Genomic DNA, 16,638 nt, shown 5'->3' with positions numbered 1-16,638 from the left:
GCTTTGTGTGGCAAGGTTTTGGTAGCGGGGGGGGTTACAGGGGTGGCTTCTGTAAGAAGTTGCTGGAAGCTTCCCCTGTGTTCGAGAGAGAGCCAATACCAGCCGGCTCTGAGACGGACCTGCCACCGGCCAAGGCCGAGCCAATCAGTGATAGTGGTAACGCCTCTGTGATAACATTTTTAAGAAGGAAAAAGTTGGGACAGGCAGTTTACGGCAGCCGGAGAGAGGAGTGAGAACATGTAAGAGAAACAACCCTGCAGACACCAAGGTCAGTGAAGAAGGAGGGGGAGGAGATGCTCCAGGCGCCGGAGCAGAGATTCCCCTGCAGCCCATGGTGAAGACCGTGGTGAGGCAGGCTGTCCCCCTGCAGCCCAGGGAGGTCCACAGTGGAGCAGATATCCACCTGCAGCCCGTGGAGGACCCCACGCCGGAGCAGGTGGGTTCCCGAAGGAGGCTGTGACCCCGTGAGAACCCTGCACTGGAGCAGGCTCCTGGCAGGACCTGCGGATCTGTGGAGAGAGGAGCCCACGGAGCAGGTTTTCTGGCAGGACTTGTGACCCCGTGGGGGACCCACGCTGGAGCAGTGTCCTCCTGAAGGACTGCACGCCGTGGAAGGGACCCATGCTGGAGCAGTTCGTGAAGAACTGCAGCCCGTGGGAAGGACCCATGTTGGAAAAGTTCTTGGAGGACTGTCTCCCGTGGGTGGGACCCCACGCTGGAGCAGGGGAAGAGTGTGATGAGTCCTCCCCCTGAGGAGGATGAAGCGGCAGAAAACAACGTGTGATGAACTGACCGTAAACCCCATTCCCCGTCCCCCTGTGCTGCTGGGGGGGTTGGTAGAGAATCCGGGAGTGAAGTTGTGCCCAGGAAGAAGGGAGGGGTGGAGGGAAGGTGTTCTGAGTCTTGGTTTTCTTTCTCATTACCCTACTCTGGTTGATTTGTAATAAATTGAGCTAATTTTCCCCAAGTTGAGTCTGTTTTGCCCGTGACGGTAATTGGTGAGTGATCTCTCTCCTGTCCTTATCTCGACCCACAAGCTCTTTGTTATATTTTCTCTCCCCTGTCCAGCTGAGGAGGGGGAGAGATAGAACGGCTTTGGTGGGCACCTGGCAACCAGCCAGGGTCAACCCATCACAATCACAGAAGCAATAAATTGCTTTTAAGTTCCTGTTGGACACTAGTTTGTTATTTAACCTTAAAAATGCATACTTTATGTGCTTAAGAAAATCAGAAAATACTTCCAATGAAATAAAGTTCTGTGTTTGATTATTCTTTCTTATTATTTTTACCTATTCATTAAAATCACCAGCTGGGTAGCTGCTTTAATTTACTGCTGAATCTCTTTGGAAACATCTTCTAACAGCAACACTTTACTTCATGCATATATAAAAACAGATGCTGACCAGAGAGCAGCTTATGGCTGACAGTGTGTCAGCCTTATGTGCAACACCTGTCTCACCTTTTTCATATGCTGTAAACAACAAGGTGAGAAATAAGCACACTATGGAGCAACTAAAACACAAAAGGAATCCCAATGTAGTTGCAATGTGGATAATTCAGTACGGAAAAAAAATGAAGCTGCAAAATATGTAAGTAAAAGCAACAAAAGGAATGTTTTGTCTGTTCTCCAGCTGCATTTTCCACAATAATAACAAAGTTAGTTTACTGCATCTTTTAATCCTGATATTTATAGGTAGAAGGCTAATTAGCATTTATTTTTCTTATAACAAAGACTGTTGGTGTTTAAGTGTAAGTCTGCTGGTATTACTTGAGGTTTTTTCCAAACATTGAAACTCTTCCTGAATCACAAAAATAAAGGGTTGGATGGGTCTTAAGTGTTTACTGGTCTAAGCCCCCTGCATAGACGCAGAACCTGTATATTGGTTTTCAAGAACGTTCAGTAAGAGATATTGTGCAGTTGGTTGGCATCATCTCTTCCATCGCTTTAGTTCTTTTATAGATGGATTTTCCTTTTTGTGCCTTCCTGATAGTCAATGTGAGTCTTTCCCTGAAAACTGAGTCCATCTCTGTGTCCTCCAACAGAGGGTAGGGAGAAGAATTGACCAACTATTCTCACAACCCTTTATATATTGGGAACCTATGATCACTCTAGAAAGCAAGCATTTTGAGACACAAAAAACCCAGGTTTCCTTTAACCTTTTGCTGCAAGTCATACATTTTGACCTATGTGAACTTTGAAGGCTTCTTCCTGTGTGGGTTTACATTTATGTTTAGATAATGTTGTGTGTTCTTCAAGGAATACCACATACCTCACATAAAAAGAATAAATGTCTGCTCTGTGTTGGTCAAAAGCTGTCAAAATTAAAGGGTTTTGTACATATTTTGCTGCATGTGGTAGCAGGCAGTCAGCAAGCCATGAATAAAGAATTTTGAAAGCTGATTTAATCCTTGTTCCCCTACTTTGAGAATCCAGATCACTTCAGTAGTTCTGTCTTGACTAGTGCAAGTGTCAACCTATTGAATTTGAAATTTCTTGTTGGAACAAATGCTAGTTTCTGTTTCAGTATGCTCAATTCCAGACTTTAACTGCCTGATTAAAAAACGCACTGGAAATGTATCCACAAGTATCTTACCTATTTTTTCTAACCTGTGAGTTGTAAAGTAACTTTCACCAATTTTAATTTAGTTGTTTTGTTCTATTGGTCTTGGTGGTAGTGGCTTTAAAATGCTTTTTCGTTCTCCTCTTGGAAAAGAATGCTTTATCAAACAATGGAAGTCCTATCTTTGCAGTCTTTTTGTGACAAGAATACATGCTTTGTTATAGCTGGTTGCAGGAACTTTACAAATGTTGACACGAAGAGAGTAACTTCTGCAAAAAGATGTCAGCATCTAGTATTTCAGGATATGAACAATGGCTAAGTTTAAGGAAGTCCAATTTGCCTCCGTGGCACCACTGCCTTCAGACTACATACCCAAAACCATCTCTTTTACAGTGCTCTGCACCATAGGTTAGCTGTGCCTTAGCCTATGCTTTCCAGGCTAACTATGTTTTTAATATATGAATTTTGATAGCTTTTGGTTCCTTTCACTTGCCACATATGCATATTATTCTTTATAGGAAACTTTATCTTTTTGAAGGAGCCTTTTTTTTTTTTTTTTTTTTTTTTTAATATGCGTTGCAGACAAACAGAACAGTTTCATCCGATTACAGCAGCATGTAATCCCGCCAAGGTTCTTGTTTCTTTAGTTTTTCTTCTGTCAATAAAGTAGTATGTCTGAATAAACTTTTGGCTGTGTTGGCGGAGGTGCGGGAGGTTGTTCATTTTCTATATACAGGTGACAATTTTGTGTAAAATTACTTAGAGTAAAATTCCTGGTTCTAGGTTCTTCCTTAAACTTACCTTCTTTCTTACTATGAGCTCATTCCTTATACATATGTATACCTTAGGTACAGTTGGTCCAGATTTCTGTTTTGGATTCAATTCCATATCAGAATCATCAGTCAGGTTTCCAGTATAATAGGAGCAACACCAGAATCAGTGGTGTATTGCTAGTCAAAAGATAGTACAGCAAATGGACCTATCCAGAAGCTAAAGTCTGAATATCATTGCCCACATCTACCTTGGTGTTTATGTTGTAGATTACATTATAAATTTACTGTATCTGACAGTACATTGTTTGTAATGGATGATTGGTACTTTCATTGCATCAAAGAAAGTCATTGAATTACCATTTTGTGTGATATCTCACACTTGTCCTTACTTTTTAGAAGTACTGTGCCCTCTAAGTATTCTTTCAGCTAGGTTGATTAAACTGTAAGCATCAAATTTCTGTTAGGACCTATTTTGAATTATTAAAGCCTGTCAGAATAACTGGATTTATTGTCAATGTGTAACTTATATTTAAAATCTTTTTAATCAAAATGAGCTGTTCTCTTTTTATACTTTCAGGTTCTGAGTAGTAAATAAGCATATGTACAGTTACAGTTAGACAGGCTTAAGTTTGCACACAATTTATGACCTCAAAGTAGAAAAGGAGGTATTTTCTTGACACTTTCCTATCTTTGTACCTCATCATAAAATCTTTCCTGCTAACAAATTTAACACATCTTTTTTTCACCAGAGGCTGAAATTTTAATAGCTGGCTCATGGTTATGTTAGAGAGATGTTGATAGTAACTTTAATGTGAATACACAACGACTATGCATTAAATGTTGTTCACACTTAGAAAGGAAAAAAACTAAAATCCTTCTATATGAGATTCTATAGTTATTATAAGGTATAGTCTGCAGCAAGGGCTGTCACAGGAGAAAGGTAGATGCTCAGGAGAGATTTCTTCTGTGCCAAATACTAGACAAGGCCTTGGAGACTGACAGACTCCTGTTGTCACTTCTCCTCTATCCATTTCTTCTAGAATACAGTGATCCTCTTTGACTAAAATTTCTAAGCTGTTTTAGGGATAAGTCACCAGCAAGTATAAAGCAGGAGAAGACCAAGAGTATCTAGAAGTTATTTGAAGAAAATTGAAAGCAGGTCTTGGTGACCATATTTGTAATGGCCTGCTTTTCATAGCTTATTCTCAATTCTGCAAACACAAACAACGTTGCATATCCTAAACAGTTAAAATTAGCTCCTGTCTAGCCACCTTACCAGGTGTATGTAAGTAATAAAGCTAGTTCAAACTTGTTCTGGGTCTCTCTTAGATCTTCCCATTATGTGACTCTTTTTCTAGCACTCACATACTACAGTCACTGATGTTTACATTTCCGTTTGTATCATTGGAGATACCACATTAAGGAGTACAGATTCTTAACTTGGGAAAGCATTTATTTATATGCAGTCTATTTAGCTGTCATTTTTTTACTGAAACCTCTGAAATTTGAATAAACATAATTGGAGAGGTATTTAAGAGGTGTTTTAAGATTTCTCAGTACATCTGCCTAAATCTAAAAGCTCTTGGTTTAGTAGGAAAATTCTCCTGGGAACACAAACAGGTTTTTTCCATTGATGGATAAAGATGAGGTGACCACATTAGTGCTTTTGATGATACTGGTGACTAAGGTGCAGCTGTTAGGCTGATGTGTGTAACCACTGAAGCACTGGACAAGGTCATTGAGTGTTTGCTGCTTTCTTTCCAAGGGACTCAAAACAGTGTTTCACCTTTGACTTCTTTTGCCTATGTTTAAGAGGACAGAGTACTCTCTTAAGCTTTTAAAAAGCAGTATGCGGTAACACGTGTTGTCCAACCTTTCTCATTGCAGCATAGGAAATGCTTGGGTAGCGTAACGATTGTATGATACTTCATGGCTGGAACATACCAGCCTTATACTCTGCACTGGTTGTAGGCAGCAGCTGAGTTCCAAGTAAAGTTTGGCATGTCAGTTTTGACCTACATCAGTTAGATTCTCTTTTCTGGAAAGACTGCTTCTCTCCCTCTAAAGTTATATTCCCAACAACTTTTTAGAGTATAGGAATTGCAATGAAAAAGTTGTTAATGAAGTCTAGTAGCTTATTTCTCATAAGAATCAGGTATTTCCCACTTAGTAGTTTTATTGTTACTGCTACATAATTTTCCCACAAAAACATTTTGTGTTAGCACCATCTTAAGTGTTTCTAGGACACAAAAACATATTGCTTTCAGAACTTTCACTGATTCTACTAGTATTTTTCATGTTATTTGTGTTATCCCTAGATAATTACTAATAAAAGTTACCAAATATTTTAAGCTCTAAGGATTTCTCTATGTAGCAATAATTGTTGCAAGGGTAAGAAATATACAATGACAAAAAAATAGTACAAAATAAAGCAGAATTATGCCTTTTCCTTTCACTATAGGGTAATTGGAATATTCTGTATGCTACTTTCTATTTTAGGGAAAGATTTTATGATATTTCTTCTATAAAATATATAGTGCTAAATCAGTCTTAGTAGTCTTTTAACTCCAAATTCACAGGTTTTTAGCCTACATTTCTCTAGAGAGTTCCCCAAAACTTCCTTTATTCTGGCACCTGCTTTTCTTCTGTTACAGCATGTTTTTTATAAACTTTAGGTAACCCTTCAAATGTCCACCTGTTCACTGAGGATTTTCTTGGCCCTGAGTAATCAAGCTCTTTGACTACCTCAAAACCCATATTGATCATCAGGCTGTGTTCTTACTTTCCTTATAGGGATTGGCTCTTTAGAGGGACACTGTAATAAGGTAACACTTGTGTTTTTAACTGTATAGAGTGTGTTCTTACAGAATCAGCATGTATACATCCTCTGCAAAATAAATTATTGTTTAAGTTTTGCTATGCGCTCTTAAATATTTTGCTATATTTAGAAGCAGCACTATTGAAAAATGAGTAGACTGACATCCTTAGCATTGCATTTCTTTCTTTGGTCAATTTAAATATAACTGCACAGAGATTTTGCTTTTTTTTTTAATTTAATCTATTCATCAGCTTTATTGAAAGTAATATAAAGTGACACTTAATTCTATCATATTTGGCTAATATGTAACTCAGCTGTCATGCACCCAGAGGGATTCTTTAGGTTGTTCAGCTGTCATATGTAATTTATAATAGAGTTTTGTTGCATGAGAAAGGAAAATTTAAAGCTGAATATATTTTGGTTTTCTTTCTCTGTGAATGGAGGGGAGGGAACTCTAACAAAAACAAAGATTCAAAAACTCAACAAAAAAAGATTCTTGCAAAAACATTCTGTCAGAAATTGTATGCCTGTAACATGCCTGCTGTTAGGAAGAAGAGGTCAGAAACAATAGAACAGATCAGATTATATCAAGGTAACAACTCACCCAATGCAAATAATTATAAACACAGTATTTAATTTGTGTAATTCAGTGAAAGTTCTAACGATCTCTTTGGTAACTCTCTTACTAGGTCTTCCCAGGTGTCCCCTCCAATACTGAGTACTCGAAATATTGAACTAAACAGTATAATTTACGATCAAATGAAATTAATCTTGGTGGAATAAATCAAATATGTCACCCATGAAGGGTAATTTTCTTTCATTTTCTCAACTATTGCTCCATCCTAGATTTCTTTCTTTTCATACTTGTGAAGTAACAGATACTACTTCTATATATGATATAATACACATTTCAATATTTTTTAAACATTTTACAATTATGTTGGATAAGGAGAACTGATAGGAGGACTTTAAAAAACTACTTCTATTGTTATAATGAGCCAACCAGTATTATTTTAAAACTTTTTTTAATTGTCTAGACAAATTTTCAGCACAAATAAACCAGGCTCTCATGGTAATATATTTCAAGTTTTCTGAGTACATCATTTCTCTGTCAGGATTTTAACAATTTATCCAACCTCAAGAACAATGTACATGTAGAGTGTGTAGCAAACGCTTTATCTGGATGTTGCGGTTCAGCAACTGACTTGCTGCTTTTTGCTACTGTGCTGTCTAAAGGGCAAATGAGGTTTAAAAAAAAAAAAGTCTTGCAGCTTATAACTCCAGTAAACTTTTTGTTTCTAAACGAGCAAGTCAAACACATAGTATCAAACCCTTATTTGTTACCAATTTAAGCAATCTGTGGTTGCCTCACTCCTACAAGAAATTCTTTTTCTGTCCTTCAAAAAAAGCTTTTAGATTTATGACTCCCTCTGGAACTTGTAGATACATGGGAGAGAAACTTAACTTTGATTAACATTGTTTGCAGCTTTTCCTGCTTCTTGTCTTTTAGTAAATGCTGTGCATCCAGCTTTAAGTGCCTTCCTGATGCTTTTTTCGTAGCCATTTCATAGCACTTTCATTATGGCCTGGCTATTTGGAGTTGAGCATAATTTTAAAATGGTATAATTTTCTCATAAAGCCTCAAAGCTGTAACAGCTCTTTTTTTATTATTTTATTTATTTATTTATTTTTATTTATCTACAACGTATGAACACCACTGCCATACATGAATGTATGTTGATGTAGAGGAACCATGTAGAGGAACATTTTCTCCTGAGACGTGTATTGTTTTCTGAGACACTTGGGAGAAGAAAAGCAACTTTGACTTTAGGCTGCTATATTATTGTTCATAATGGTCTATCAAGCCACCAGGGTAGTTCTAGATTACATAATTTGTACCAGCTAGACAAAGACAAGCAAAAAGTTAAAAAAAAAGAATTATAAACTAAAAAAAATACATTTCATCTGTCCTTCAAAACATTCCTGATAAACAAGACTAGTTTTACTGAGATCACATCACATGCTGTGTTCCTGGAAGACAGTCAGTGCTAGTATCTGAGTGACAGATGCGCACCTGATGATCCATACACTGCTCCAAAAGATGTTTGCTTCTTAATCAAGAAAAAAACAAAACTGAGAATAAATTAATGGTAGTATCTCTTTTTTAGAGAAGGGGATATAAAATATAGGATCACTATGTGGTTTATCAATGTTTGCATTGAAAGTCCATGAAAGAACTTCTATGTCATTGTAGTTAGATTTTTAAATGTTCTATTTGCATCATCATCCAGTGAAAACAATGCGCTTTTTAAACCATTAATTGAACATGGCAGTTTGTTTTCAGTTGCTGATCCCAAATGTCAAGAGAAAAAATGCGGGTTTGTTTTGACAGCACTGCACTATTGAGTTGTGGTATTTATCATAAAATTTATGAAGGCACTTAAATTCTTTCCTATTGAAAGTATAGACTTCTGTAGGATTTCCAGTATAGATTGTGACAAAAATTTTTACTGATGTTCAATGTTAAAACAAGACGCCAGTTTGCATCTTTGTTCATGTAGTTATTTTTTGCTTTTTGTCCATTTATAACCTATGAACACTTCAGTCCTTCTGAGTGCTGGGAGAAGTACAGCTTGGAATCTGCAAGATTCATTTTCAGCCTCCTGCTGGGATACACTTTACCTTATTTGGTCAAATTACAATGAATCATAATGAAAGAAATAGATGCCTAACTAAGAATGGTTTGCAAACTGCAAAAATACATACAATTAAATAATCTATCTCTGTGCAACACATGCATATCAGTTATTCCAACATTAGATACAGTCACTGTTTAGACATCATCTTTGTGTATCGGTCAACGTAAAAATAATATATATTGACTCATTAATCTTTACATTCTGCAGATATATCCAGAAGTCTCCACTATTCTTTTGCCATGTTACTTCTTGTGCTCTTGGCTCATTCTAGCATGCCTGAAAAATCTCCATTTAGTCATTCCAATAGTTCTCTCTTGCCACAAAATATACTGCCAGAAATGCTGTGCTTTATAGTGTGCAAGCATTGTATGCACATTAACATGATTTTAAGATACTTAGTCTTCCAAATCTGTTTACTCCTCCTCAGTGCAAGCAAAGAAGAAAGGGCGTCAAAAAGTACCACGAAAGTTGACAACAAAAAGTACCAGCCCAGCTTATCCTCCAGGCAACTCATCACTTCTGCCAACCAGCTATGTACACCTTTCTTTTGTCACTTCAGCTTCTTGACCCACAATAGTTATACTTCCTACTATTCTCAAATTTTCATCTCCACTGCACCCAATGTTTTTTTCCAGACTCCTCCTCTTGTCCCATAGTATCTGATCCTTCAATACCTTGTGATATCTAGGAGGAAGGAAAAGCATGATAGTGGATGGGAGAGGGCAGGGTTGAGCCAGGGCGGGTTCTGAGGGAGGCAGTGATCCTGAAGGGCACTCCACAGTTCAGAAGTCTGTTAGTCCTGTCATGCTTGCTGCTTGATTGTGAGCTGGTTCCCATCAATTCTGGTGCATGAGAAAACAGCAAGGTATTGTTTCTACCATGTGTGTCTTTCAACTATGATTCATTTCTGTGGGTTGGAAGACTTGGGGGGGACAAAAGGGGAGGAGGGGAGTTAGGACACATTCAGAATGATAGCCAGCATGTCTCAGTGGAGGCAGCCATTGAAATCTATGTTCTAAATAATTTGATTAATTTACCATGAACAGTTGTACAAAATCAGTTGCTGGGATTTGTTATGATCAATGCCTACTTCTGTTTCTTTGATCAGCTTAAGAGAAGAAAATTTTGATCGTAAGTGAGGGTCTATTACAACACTCAAAGTGTTTTGTTTGCAGTTTTTAGTTGATAACGTAGAAAAGAGAGCCATTCATTATATTTCTAACTGCAAGCTTTCTAATACCCCAATTCAACCTATTCCTGGAACCTTACTGAATCAGAATGGGGAAAAGACAAACATATTATTAGGTCCTACTAACTTCTGTACTGGGAGACATAAGACAGCTACCTCTGACTGCTCTTTTGCTCTGTGGGAGAATACTACTAGTTGTGGAGAGTCTGATAATCTGTCCAGAGAACTGGTTAATGGAGTCACTGAAAAAGAATTTTACCTTGGAGCACCATATTTGATTTTGACAACAGAGCAAAAATATGTAGTTTTTTATATTTTTTTTTTTTAAACTGTCTGAATCTTCCTAATTCTTTCCAAAACATAGTCTAGAGCAGTAGTTCAGTGTTTCATTTCTGTGGGTTGGTAGACCTGGGGGAGAGCAAATGGGGGGCATATTCAAAACAACAGTGATTATCTATTTAGTAAGCAGGTTAATATAAGGTGCAATGCATTTAATTTTTTTTAATTGTTCTGTTATTGAGAGATTGTACTACAGAGAAAATTCTAGGCTACTGTAAAGAAGCAAAAGATAGTAGTTGAATTAATCTCTTAGAACTCTTCTTCCAACTTGTTTCACATGCCTAGAAACAGAACACATTCTTAAACACAAGGAAGCTAAATCTCAGCTTTGCTTTAAAGAAGTAATCATTGTGGAAGTGAATTAGTGAGAAATAAGGTGTATCTGTACTTGGGAAAGAAAGTGGTCACAGGTACTGAGATAGCCAAGATTAGATGCTAGACAATTCAGTAATGCATCCCATATTTCAGGTGATCAGTATACATGTCCGTGTTTGGAAAACAATGTTCCTTATAGTTCTTTCTGCAGTTCAAGAACAATATCCTGCTCAAATAAGTCTTATTTTTCTGTCTTGAAGCAACCGATCACCACAAATTAGGTTCCCTAGAAGTTTTCTATAATTCTAGCCATGGATATAGAAACCTAAAAGGAAGGAGTAGGACATGGTAAGACTGACCAAGGCACAGGTATCGTACTTCTTTTTAATTCTGCAAGAACCCTGTGCCTACAATTGCTAGGTATTTGTGTCTTACTTTAAAGATAAAAAACATTTTCAAAGAATTATGGCTGGGAGAATTTTGATGAGAATTGAAAGATATGTTTTCTCAAATGGATAGCACAATTTTAACCAAAATTTCAGGTTTCACTCTCCCAAAGTTACTCAAATTCTGAATCTGTGTTCTCTTAGGAGAGTGCTCTAGCTATTGTGTTTTCAGGTATGCTGAGCTTGGGTGTTGTATGTATCTTCTCTTAAAACTTTAACATTCTTATAGATATATATTGATGATGCAGAAATTGTTATAACATCTAGTTCAGTGTCACTAACTACAGAATAAGGAAACCTTTTCATTCTCCTGATGTGTGTGTCAATGTTTACAAATGTTGTATACAGAGGAATAATTACAGCAGGTTTCAACTCAGAATATCTTGTAACATGTTAATTAGGACAGTTATTTTACTGTAGTACGATTATACACATCTTTGTGTGTTTGTTAAATAGAAAATAAAGAAATGGTATTTTTGTCAAGTTAAAATATTTGTGGTGTTTTTCAGGAATTAATTATATGATCAAATTGTTTTGACATGAGGTAGCTTGCTAGATACTTTGAAAATTAACATGAATGTGAGCAAGCAATTTATACAGCTACTAAGAATTGGACAACTTACTATGTTAACAAGTGTGGTGAAAAATGAATTTGTAAAGGAGGTAAAGATCTGTTTAAGGAGGAGATCCTTAGCTTGCTTTCAATATCACAGCATCATGTTCTGCCACACTATATAACAGGTAAACAAGAACAAGATGAAGTCTTATTCGAAAATAACTGCTTCAGCTGAAGTAAAAGTATTTAAACTTTTCTTCCTGATTTCCTGCTATAGTAAACCTGTTCTTTCTTGTTAGAATTGTCATGTGTGGGGGAAAAAAAACCAAACAAACAACTAGCAAAAGCAAAAGTGTTAATTTGCCTCTATCCAAATCTTACTGTAATCTGATAACTTGATCGTTACAAGTTTGATTGCTGGTGGATAAAATAATGCTTTCTGTCTTCCTAAGTTTTTTGTAACTCCTTGCAATGGCTTTTCCTCTAAGTGCCCAAACTGAAATACTCCAGATTAAATGTAAAGTTTCTGTATCAGTTTCTTGTATGTTCTGTACTTCCCTTGACCATATATTACCAACATATATCTTGAACCAGAAGTCTTCCAGTTTTTTGGTTAAGGCTGTGAACACTAAATTGGTTGTCAACTAGCTGTGGATTTGACAAAGGTTCATTGGGAAGCAAAGATTTCAATTTGCAAAATTGAAAAAGTTACTTTGCCTCAAAGGACATGCAAGTGCTCAATGGGAGAGTTGCACTGAAGAATTTGATTTTTTTTTTTTTTTTTTTTTTTTTAAAATGCAGGTAAACTCTCAGAACCACCAGAAATAGCCATGCAGCAAATGTATCAAAAATGTATAAAAAAATGTGCAGGAAGATTAACAGCCATTCCACCATGATTTTTATGACCACAGATGCATAAAAATTAAATCTCTAGCAAACTTTTATTGACTACAGTTTGATTGCTAAGGGAATGAGAGTAGGTTTCATTACTTCTAATTTTCCTATGAAATCTGCTGTATGCTTCATGATAAAGGGTCTGAAGTTCATATATTGCCTTAGCATAATTTCTTTGTTCTTCACAAAGTAAGCTTGACAACATCCTGGTTCCTTAGTTCATTTAAGTTACAAGTTTTTTATTAAATTATAGATACAAATCATTCCAGTGATTTGTTATGTGAACTGGCAGAGGTAATTATTGGAGCAATGGCTAGAACAAAGTCTGAGAGAGAACTGTTTTCCTCCACAAATAAATGGAATTTGCTAGGAAAATTAGTTTGCCCAAGAAATGCAACTTGTGTCTTTCTGTTGTATTCTGACTTTCTACAAGAAAAAGCTTAAATCCTATCTATTACTGGTTTGCTGGTTTTTTACCAGTTTTTCTTTTTTTTATTTTTATTTTCTTTTTTTTTTCCTTTGTGTGTTTGTAAGTCTGTGGTTTTCATAACACCTTCATTTTTTGTAAAGAAGGAATAAAGTTGCAGAGATCGAATAGATGGACTGATTTGAACCACTGGTGTTTAAAAGGCTTGCAGTGAGTGTTTGGCACTTGATAACTTACTACCCAAACTGAATTGCAGAGTTGTTTTCCTCTTTGATGGAAAAAAAGTGGTGGTGTTATTAATTTCCTACAGAAGCAATTTTTAGTTTTGTTTTCATGATGTTTGAAAAATAGCTGGTTAAATAGATATTGTCTCAACTGTATGTTTCAAAGCCTTTGAAAACTCTAAGTGTGCCTTTCTATGGATAATGTATTTCATACTGAAGTTTTACTTCAGTAAACATTAAGTTTTTAAGTTATACTTTAAGTATAACTTAAGTGTGAAATGGCACATTTTATTGGTAGCTGGTTGAGACCTGGGAGTTTGGTTGAATGTGGGATGGTTCATCAATAGACTCATAACAAATGAGTTTATAGGCACAACATTTTTTGAAGAGCATTGCTGGCAAAAATAAGCGATGCTCTCGTATGTGGTTTCCATTAAAATAGGTAAGTAATTTTCTAACTGTGCTTTACAGCTTTTGAAATAACTGCCAAAATCACAAATAGCCAAGTTTAGACTGTGCCTGTGATAACAGCAAAATTAAACGTTTCTGTGGATTTATGGTATTGGTTCCAAAGTCCTTTTATCTTGTTGTTTTGAGGATGTTTTGGAAAGCTTCTGGTATTTGTGTTCTGAATTGGAGATGGGAAACACATACTAGATAATGGAGTATAAAACTTAAATATGACATTTATTTTTAATGGGCAACACCTAGAACATTGTATCAGAGTTCCCTCTGTGTTCACCATCTAATTCATTTCACTTGCATTTGAAACTAGGTTGAAGGGTAGTTGCACTGTTCAGAGGGGAGATAGCTGGTGTCTTGCTGTAGAGTATAATGTGGGATATGTCAAATGTCACAAAGTCTGCATTTCCTTGTTTTAGAAGATTTCATAGTTACCTGTATTAGTTTCTTGTCCCAAATTAAATTCTGGGATAATTAAGGATATATCTTATGCATAATTATTTTACAGGGGGAAAGTGAAGAACAGGCAAGTAGAGATGTGCTTGCTATCATTTTATAGCAATTGGTAAAGAGCATAGAGTTCCTTACCTTTTATGTTTTTCTTATTATTAAACTATAATAAATACTATATTGCTGAAGATACAGTTGTAAATCTGTATTTTAATTGTTTTCTAAAACTAATATACTGACGATGAATTTGTAAAACTTTTCACAGTAATATCAGTTATGTGTAATCATACTAAGTAGTCAGTTTTGTAATGAGACACTCTAAAACAATGATGGTACTCAAACTTTGAAAGCTGTCTCACCAAAGAATTGGTGACACTGTTAAACAGTGTCTTTAGTATTCAGTCTCCTCAGTCAAAACACTTACTCTTCTGGTGTTCCAGCATTCAACTAGAAAGCAGAATAGATAGATGGCAGCCTTTTCTGGGGAAAAAAGGAGTTAATAGTAATTCAGTGAAATTAGCAACTTTGAGGAAATTATTATAGACGCAGAGATTATAGACAGTAGAAGCAATTTTTACATCCTTTTTTAATACCGGCTATTTTTGATTGCTAGATACAGCTGGCTAGATAATTTATTTCATGGCAGATCTACAAAAGTCTTTCAAGTTTGTAACAAAGTCTCACCATGTGAATTTCTTAATTGAATTAATTATAAATTAAATATTTTAAATTTCTTTTGAATCATAGTAAATGTTTTGTTTTAATCTTATCTTTGAACAGTCTATAATACAAATACAAGATGTTTTAAAATGTTAAATGAGAAGTAATGGTAAAAGAAAAATGCCAAGTATTTTGTAGGAAAAACTCCAAGTAAAATGTTTTTGACAGGCTCTGAGTGTGGTTTTTCTTTGAAATGTGTTTTCTGTAAATTGACCCATTTCATGTTTTTTATTTTTTGAACTTAAGCTGCACTTTAAGACAGCTCTTCCATTGTTTCTGACTCACTCTTTTGTCCCAGTACCTTCAATAGGGTAGGTAGGCAAGACTGGGTTTTGGTAAATTAGGTATAAATGACTGTTGGCATGTCCCCTTCCCTCTTATTTTCAGTTGAAGGAGTGTCATCTCAAACCATTTTGTCCTTGCCCGATTTCCCTGCAGCTATGGTTATGCTTCAGTGGGTCTCTGTCACAGTGCAGATCTGCAGGTCTTGAAATGTGAAACCAGAAAGGAAGGAGGCAAGCTGTACTCAGAATTTTACTTCACTAAACATGCCCGTACCCTTCTCTGCAATCCCTCCCAAATGTTTTGAAGCAATCCCTCCCAAATGTTTTGAAGCAATCCCCAGAGTTGCTGCCTGCTGTTTATTCCTCTCTGCTGCTGCTCCCCTGCTCATGCTCTCCCTAGGTGTCAGGGCAACGTTGGAATTGAAGGGAGTCTGGGTAACACAAAGAACTGGATATAATATGTGGCGGGGAGAGATGGGGATCTGCAGTGATAATCCTTGAGGATGCTGGATGACATGAATAATGTCGGTCTGGTGACTGCAGTACTCAAGTATCAAATGTAAGCTTAAAGAAATATAAGTATGGAAGCAAGGACTATATTACGGATAAGAGCTTGGGGATAAGGAAGATGTGGGGCTAGGACAGTGCTGTGGACATGTGACACTAGAGTGTATGGCATCCAGGAGGAGGCCGGACACTGCCTGGTCGGGGGAGATGGTGGGCTCCCACACTGGTTGGAGGGCGCCTCGTGCTCGCCCATCAGTGACTTCCTTTCTTACCTTTCATATTGGGGAAGACAGAGAGGAGCAGCAGTGGCGCAGTCTAGGTAGGCTTGGTTAGATGAAAGAAAGGACTCCATGCTTAGTGATACTGGAGCTGCAAACAGCGTGAAGGGTAGTCAAGAAGCAGGATCATCCCATCCTAATCTTGCCCTAGCTTTCTTCTGTAGGGAAGGGATAGCCAGGAGAGTGTGCAGGGAGATGCCTAATTTGAGATTTGTCTACCAAAGTATACTCAGGGTTTACTCTGGTCAGAAACTGTTGTTGTGATATCTGTAACAATACATTTTTCAGGGCATTAACTTTCCATCTGTCCTTTAGCACAACTAACGTAGGAAGACACTGTAGCAGCCAGGCAGTGAGGAACAGCAGAGAATTAGTGGTTTTAGAAGGCTGTTTGCCCTCAACTCAGATGAGGAAAAATATAGGTAGATACTCCATGCCAAGAACTCTTCACAGAAACAAAATAGAGCCAGAACTCCATTCTCTTTCCTATTTCACTGTTGCTTCAGAACAAAATAAAACCAGATAGTCTCATTTCTTGATTCCTGCTGAACTTGTTTATTTTACATAAGGTAAATGACTTTTTTTTTTTCCTCATGTGGTGTAGTGCTACTTCTACGAGTTTATTCCAAAAATGTTTGTTGTTGAAATTCTGTGTTGATCTGTTCATCCTTTTCAGATACCTTTTTCTCCTACATG

General features: G+C 36.8%; 1 protein-coding gene across 5 annotated transcripts in view; it reads left to right on the top strand.

Annotated features, from left to right (window-relative positions):
- CADM2 (cell adhesion molecule 2) overlaps positions 1-16,638 on the top strand; it is a 699,058-nt gene that overhangs the window by 389,542 nt on the left and 292,878 nt on the right. The gene's annotated exons all lie outside the window — the stretch shown is intronic.

The sequence above is a fragment of the Aquila chrysaetos genome, chromosome 7 (genome assembly GCF_900496995.4).
Source record: "Aquila chrysaetos chrysaetos chromosome 7, bAquChr1.4, whole genome shotgun sequence".
NCBI lineage: Eukaryota > Metazoa > Chordata > Aves > Accipitriformes > Accipitridae > Aquila > Aquila chrysaetos.
Note: the sequence above shows the minus strand (reverse complement) of the source record. Positions and strands in the feature narration are given on the sequence as shown.